Source organism: Asparagus officinalis, chromosome 1, assembly GCF_001876935.1.
Source record: "Asparagus officinalis chromosome 1, Aspof.V1, whole genome shotgun sequence".
NCBI classification, from domain to species: domain Eukaryota; kingdom Viridiplantae; phylum Streptophyta; class Magnoliopsida; order Asparagales; family Asparagaceae; genus Asparagus; species Asparagus officinalis.
The window spans coordinates 68,181,678-68,190,053 of record NC_033794.1 but is presented as its reverse complement, the minus strand read 5'-3'; positions in this window follow the sequence as shown (position 1 = coordinate 68,190,053).

Below are 8,376 nucleotides of genomic sequence, written 5' to 3'. Positions count from 1 at the left end.
GCAGTGTTTGCTGTCTCGCCCCGGGAGACAGTAAATACTGTCTCGGAAACAGTAACCGCAGGCAGTTTTCGTTTTAACTGCCTTCCCACGTTTCAAACTCCATTATTTTGGCAGTTATCCACGTGATTCTCGCCCACGACATTTCCCACGTTTTTGAACAGTTAGTGGCCACGTGTAGGACAGTTGCAAAGGTAGTTGTAGACGTTAAAAATACCTCTATAGGCTTACAGGAAATTCGCCTGCGAGAAGAGCTCGCGCGCCCGGTTCTCTGGCACGGGTCTAAATCGCATGGACATCGCACATGCTCGATTCTAGGTTCGCCTTACGGTCGGCTCGCCAGCACGAGTTAAGATCGATCAGGAATTCGCCTTTCACTCAACTCGCCTGCCCGAGTCCAGAGTCGAATCCGCCAGCAAACCCCAAGACCGTCAGTACAGCTGGGTATCCACTACCCCACGTGCTGAGATGGACCTTCCCATCTCTCTCGACCCGAAGGGAGAGAGAGCACAGTACCCCAGGACCGTCAAACGGACGCCCACAGTGCACACAGCGCGAAGGACTGGACAGGCGTCGAGTCAACCTGAGCATTCATAAATACGACTCGCCTCGGCTGTCTGAGCCAAGAGCTGGATCCGCCGGCATTCGGCAAGCTGGCTAGACCCACTCGAGTACTGTACACCTACTTCACCCCTCTCCTGACCGGAAAGGAGAAAGCATCGTGCTCAAAGCGCGCCGGGCGGTCACGCACAGTACAAGTGATCGGACAGACACTTCATCGATCTGCGAACTCATAAATCATAGGGAAGGACCCATAAATGGCTTCAACTCTTGACTTCGTCATCTTTTAGCCTATTCAGTGCTTTGTAGAATAGCTAAAATTCCTCTGATGCTGCATTTATCGCGTGACCGTCGTCGAAGTCTTGAATTAGAACTGCCGTTGGGAGGTAATCAGGTTATTCTTAAGAATATTCTGAGTAATATTCTCCAGAAACTTCCTGTTGATAATCCACTCGGATAGCAGTCGTTTGTTGCCTCACATACAAGAATGGGCCTTCCCATCGTAGGTGACAGGACATAAAGCATAATCCCTGGAATGACCATTCATGGTATCGAGGAACGGCGAGACGTCTCTGGAGAGAATGTGGTCACATCCCACAATTCAAGGAGAAGTCAAGCTGTCCTTCTTCCATTTAAAAGCCCCTTCCAGCACACTGGAGGAGAGGTCGCAAAACTTGGAAAAAAAAAGAGTTGAGAACAAGCTGTTAGCAGATCCTTGCATTACAGCACCGCTGCCTAGTTCCGAGCTCCGATCGCCGACGAACTAAGCAGACCCGAACTCTATTACCCCGAGCTTCTACTGCGAACTGAAGCTCTCCAGCAACCTCATTCAAACGGTCCAAGGGAAGCAGACTCGACCCGAGCATCGAGCGAAGCGTCCTATAGCCACCTAAAGTCCCCACACAAAACAAAGAGGGCCTTCCCTCTGCTTCTGTTGTAAACATTTGATTTGTTAGTTTGTAATAAGCTTTCTTATAAATACAAACGAAACTCCTTTCTTCGGAAGAATCAAATTTTCACCCTACAGAAGATGGCGACCACAGTGGGAGCAGCTGTTTCATCGAGTGAAATGGTGGTGGCTCAGTTTGATGAGGTTACTATCGGGACGACAGTAGAGTCCCTCGAAATCGAGTTCGACCAGGCCAAGTACGAAGAATACTTGTCCTCCTCCTCCTCTGGTGGCGATGCCGGCGAGACAGTCAAGTCTGTCTCGCACGGCGAGACAGTCAAGTCTGTCTCGCACGGCGAGACAGTCAAGACTTGTGTTTTTTCTGCCTTTTTGGATGATTTCCTCTTGAGCTGTATTTGGATATCTTTCAGCATTTTTTGACGCCTACAGATACCCCCTCCAAAGTATTCCAGACTCAATCTTTTATAGAGGAGTTCTGGGATGCTTTGGATAAGATAGATCTTACTTATGATCCTTTCAATGCTTGGTTGAGTAGATCGTGTAGAGGAACCCATATGTGGCTTCAACTTTTGATCTCTTTTTCTCTCAATCTATTCAGTGCTTTGTAGAATAGTTAAGATTCTTCCGGCATCGCGTTTATCGCTTGTCCATTGTAGAGATCTTGAATTAAAGCTGGAACTTGTACTTGTGAAATCAGCTCTTGTCGTCAAGTTGACACTGCATATACCCGTTTAGGGGTAGTCAGGTTATTCTCAAGAATATTTTAACTGATATTCTCCAGAAACTTCCTGTTGAGGATAGGGAAACAGTTTAGATAATATAATCTCTTTTTTGTTGGTGGAGATAAACCCGAAATTGGAGAGGAAGAATTTTATATTCTATCTCCTGATCTCTTGTTTGTTGGTAGAGATAAACCCAGAAATTGGAGAGGAAGAATTTTATATTCTATCTCCTGGTCTCTTTTTTGTTGGTAGAGATAAACCCAGAAATTGGAGAGAAGAATTTTATATTCTATCTCCTGGTCTCTTGTTTGTTGGTAGAGATGAACCCGATGATGGAGAGGAAGAATTTTATATTCTATCTCCTGGTCTCTTGTTTGTTGGTAGAGATGAACCCGATGATGGAGAGGAAGAATTTTATATTCTATCTCCTGGTCTCTTGTTTGTTGGTAGAGATGAACCCGGAATCGGAGATGAAGAATTTTATATTCTATCTCCTGGTACAAAGGAAATTTGAAGTGGGATTTCTATTCAGAGAATCTGAATAAGGTTTGATCAATTGAGATTGGAAGCAATCTTAACTTTTATAGTTTTGATTGCACAAATCGAAGCTGGACCTCTCGTTCATGGAAGGAATCGAAAGGGGATTTTGGTTTTGGTCCTAACTGTAGTAAGGTTTGACCAAGTGGGAGTTCTGAGATGATCCTAACTGTTTAAAGGTTTGATCATCCAATTTGTGGACCTCTCGTTCATGGAACGAATCGAGAGGGGATTTTGGCTTTGGTCCTAACTGTTTAAAGGTTTGACCAAGTGGGAGTTCTGAGATGATCCTAACTGTTTAAAGGTTTGATCATTCAATTTGTGGACCTCTCGTTCATGGAACGAATCGAGAGGGGATTTTGGCTTTGGTCCTAACTGTTTAAAAACTCCTTTAGCTCATCCATTAAAGGTTTCAAGTACACGTCAATATCATTTCCAGGTGCATTAGGGCCTGGAATGAGTAAAGAAAGAAACAAGAAGGGTTGCTTCATTCACATCCATGGAGGCAGATTATAAACAGAAATTACGACGGGCCAAGTGCTATGATCACTACTCATATGTGCAAAAGGATTGAACCCGTCGCTTGCCAAACCCAATCTTACATTTCGAATTTCAAATGCAAAATTCGGGTACAACGAATCTAAATGCTTCCAAGCTGGAGAATCTGACGGGTGTCTCATAAATCCATCTTTAGGGCATTCGGTCGCATGCCATCTCATATATTCTGCAGTATGTTTTGACATATACAACCTTTTCAACCTCGGTGTTAGTGGAAAATACCGGAGAATCTTAGCTGATACTTTCTTACTATAATTATCCCCAGTTGAACTATCACCAACTCCTTTAGCTCATCCATTAAAGGTTTCAAGTACACGTCAATATCATTTCCAGGTGCATTAGGGCCTGGAATAAGTAAAGAAAGAAACAAGAAGGGTTGCTTCATGCACATCCACGGAGGCAGATTATAAACAGAAATTACGACGGGCCAAGTGCTATGATCACTACTCATATGTGCAAAAGGATTGAACCCGTCGCTTGCCAAACCCAATCTTACATTTCGAATTTCAAATGCAAAATTCGGATACAACAAATCTAAATGCTTCCAAGCTGGAGAATCTGACGGGTGTCTCATAAATCCATCTTTAGGGCATTCGGTCGCATGCCATCTCATATATTCTGCAGTATGTTTTGACATATACAACCTTTTCAACCTCGGTGTTAGTGGAAAATAACGGAGAATCTTAGCTGATACTTTCTTAATAGAATTATCCCCAGTTGAACTATCACCAACTCTTGTTACTTTTTTCACTTTATATCTTGACGCACCACATGTAGAGCACACGGTTAACTTTGTTGTCTCTTTCCAAAACAACATGCAGTCGTTAGGGCAAGCATCAATCTTCTCATAAGTAAGGCCCAAATCATCAATAATCTTTTTAGCTTGTGAAGTAGACCGTGGCAAACAATTTCCCTCAGGCAACATATCTTTAAAAAGCTCTAAAAACATATCAAAAGCCTTGTTAGTCACATTTCCCAAACACTTGATCTGGTACAATTTTACGACGGCATCCAATTTTTTATACTTCTTGCATCCTGGATACAACTTCTTATCAGCTTGTTCAAGTAACTTTAAAAAATCGCTCTGCTTCGGGTGTTCGACCATCAAAAATAGGCTGCCTCGATGACCCTATGTTCTCACCAATATTTGGTTGCACACAAATGTCTCATTAAGGAAATCATGCATTTCACCTACATCTCCTCCTTCAACAACATCCATTTCCATGACATTTGTTGATTCAACGTAAGGCTCACCATGATGTGTCCATCGAGCACTCATGTATAAAGGGTCCATTCCATGCCAAAAAAGATGTCCTACCACAGTCATCTTATCTTCAAAATAACGATTACAAAATTCTTTACAAGGACATGTGATCTTATCTTTACGACTAGACTTGGCAAGGGCTTCATCTACAAATAAGTTCAACCCTGCAACATAATCTGGACTTCGGCGATCAAAATGTACCCAACTTTTATCCATTGTTTAACTATTTTGCAGAACAGAACACCAAATTGAACCTATTCACACATGCAAAACCTAATCAGTCAATGGTCAGAACTAGATAAAAAATGGAAAGAGATAGAGACAAACATCAAACTCCTAATGTGAAATGGAGAATACAACAGAAGTGAAAACAGTCTATCTTGATGCATCAAGTTTGACATTAGTTTGTATTATATAATTAGATGTATGGTATCTAAAAAATATTAATTCTATTTTGGTTTGTAAACTCTTTGAATATGTTCAGATAATTAAACATTCTCCTACAACTATTATTTTGGATTTCTCATTTCACCTTGCAAATAATTACACTAGTTAAGCAAAGGATCCAAGTAACATTCAGCAGTAACCACCAAACATTCTTAGAGTTAATTATTTTTTTATTTTATTTTATGATGATATTGGGTAATTGGGGTTCATTGCTAAGTCATAATGTTACATTTTAAAGGCTCTTGAGTTTTAAAGGATATACCCACTGTTTCTGTTTGTTGACTCTTAGTTTTAAAGGCTCAACTCAGATTTCTCCCTATACATTCCAAATGAAATGGCCGTCTTTTTTTTTGCAAGAGAACTAAAATAACTTCACTGATTATTCATGTATCTTATAGTTGAATGAGCAATTGTTGCTAGATGATGTGCCTGTTGCTTTGTAATGATGTCATGTTGATACTTCAAGAAGAATTAACTACTACAGATAAAACTAAACAAAAGATGTGAGGCCAAGACAAATGAAAAACTCAAATCATGTTCACAAACATCTAATGACCGCAAAATCATTGCAATTCATAATTCCATACCACAAATCCATCAAATGATTATTGAAGAAAGGAAGAAGCTCAATGATCATTCATATAACTCTTCAAAGATATTGCAATTCATAATTCCAACAGATCGAATTAGTAAAAAGAAAACCCCAATTCCTCACGCAAAAGAAAGAATCCGTGGAATCAAGGCTAGTAAGCAAACATATTCTTCATAAGATAATTCAATAAGTCAATAATCAAACAAAAGTAATCCAATAAGAAATATAATAAAAAGAAATAAACTCAATAAAAGCCAATGGAATAATCATGATGCTAAAATAACGCTAAAAAAATGGATTTACCTTGAGGGCACCCTTGCAATGGCGGCAACGAAATTATACTGAAAAAAAATCCTAACATTAAAACAATTATACTGAAAAAATATAAAAAGAAAGATCTAGAGTTATTTTAAACATGGCGAAGCATCGGAACGAGGAGGGTTCGAACTCCGATGACCCGTCGGGATCGGTGAAGGAGATCACCGCCGACGATCTGAAGAAGAAGGATGCTAGGGTTCCTTCTTCTAGATCTAGGGTTTGGGCGAGCGATCTGATGGGGTTTCCGGTTCATCGGAACTATAACCAGGTTTCCGGCTCAGGCGGTGCAGAACAAGTCACTAGGGCTTGATGTGAAGAATGAGGTCGGTCATGACGATGACGAAAATAATGATAATGAGGGTGAGGTTGTAGGTGAGGTTGAGAAAGAAGAGGGTGATTACAAAAATAAAAGAAACAAATTACCGATGGTAGGGCCGAACTTCGGATCTGGTCGGGAAGAGGTAGGGCCGTGCGGATTTCTTTTTGTTTTGGGGTTGGGGGAAATAGACGACATGAGTTAGGAGATAGATTTTAGGGTTTAGAAAATATTAACCCTAATTTGTTATTATAAAAAAAATAGAAACCAATAGGGGCGGAAGTAGGTGTTTCTGTAGGGTAATAGGCGCGGGTATTTTTTTTTGGGGAACAGAAGTGTGGCGCGGGTTTTTTTTAGGGTTTAGAAAACATTAGGGGCTAATATATATGCCTCTATTTAGTCTAAATTATTTAATTTGGCGCCTCTATTATTTTTAATTCCCGCCAAACTTATAGGGGTATTATGAACCGCCCCAAATAATAGTAATAGGCACATATTCAACATCCGCATCTAATTCATAATTACTAGGGGCAAATCACTATTTCTGCCACTAATACATCGCTCCAAATGCTCACTTTTTTTGTAGTGTTTCTTCAGATAAGAGTTTTGTTATTAATTCTTGATTTGATTTTATAACATTAATAGATAATCCATTCATTTAGACTATTGCTTTCCAATATTCAATATCTGTATTATAGTTATTAATTATACATTTACATTGTTGTTCTTCCTCAGATTCTAAGGTTGAAGATGATTCTTCTTCATCAGTCTTACTATTTATCATCATTTTGTATAACATTCTTTTTAAGCCTTCATCTTCTATTTCTTCAATTTTCTTTTTAGTTATAACATTTATTAGCATGTTGTCCTATCTTTCCACACTTATAACAATGAATTTTATTTTTATCTTTTTTATTTTTCTTTTTAGGTTTTTCTTTTTCTTTTGATTTTTCTTCCAATAATTTCTTTTTATTTTTAAAATTTTTATGTTGATTTTCCCCTTTTTATTTATTTCTTTATCAGCCTTATATGGTTGATCATATGCGAATTGCTCACAAAATTCTCCTAATTCTTTTCTTTTGGTAAGTCTTTTGAGACTTTAATTGATTTTTTAATTTTAAATCATTACAAAGAGTTAAGCCTTCTTTGATACATGCATTAGATAAATATTCATATGATAGATAATCATAAGGTATATAACCTCCATATTCAGTTCGAATTTTGTTTCGAACTCTTTCAGCAAATAATGTTGGTAAGCCATCAATAAATTTGGCTTATGTGGGATATTAGCATCGTCTAAAGTCATAATTCTGCTAAGATATGTATCTTTATACCATTTAAAATGAATTAATGATGTACAACGAAAATTTTGTAATAAAGTCATTATTCTTTCTCCATCATCTAGATATGCTCCAGTGAAATGGTGTGCTATAGCTAGCATTAAGGTATATACATCATCTTCTTGTTGTATACCATTGTCAATTTTAATAGCATTTACTATTTCTCTTCTGGCTTCAAGGGATAAATAGTTATCCCACCATCCTTTAAGGATACCAGTAAAATCACATGTAATATAAGAGGCTATCATTTTATCGATATTACCATTTTGTTTACAAACTGTAGACTACATAAGCATTTTATGCATAGTAGCATATATTTGGGTGTCAGATAATCCATCAATATTCCATTCATAGATATTTCTACCATTATAATCCGTTTGAATAAAAGTATCATTTTATTCAAATAGAACATCAGCAGGAGTTGGTCTTTTATAATAATATCTTTCTAATCTTTTTAGAGCATTTTTAATCTTGTTAATTTCTGTAAATTGATTTTCTACAGTAAATAATTGTCTAAGTGTTATTTCTCCAGAAGTATTATTAGATTCTTCTTTTTCATCCGAACAACTATTATCTTCAGACATTATTGTTGATGTAGAAGCTTCATTTAAAGTATGTATTGTATCATTACTATGCTTCTTAGCTAAGATATTAATAATTTCCGAATTAATTTTATCATCTTTTTTAAACCTCGATATATCTATTGGTGGTTTTATATTAGTATTTTCTATTTTAGAATTTGTAATTTTATTTTTTCTCTAATAATATTAATGATGGTATTACATCATTTATTTTATTAATTAATTTATCTATG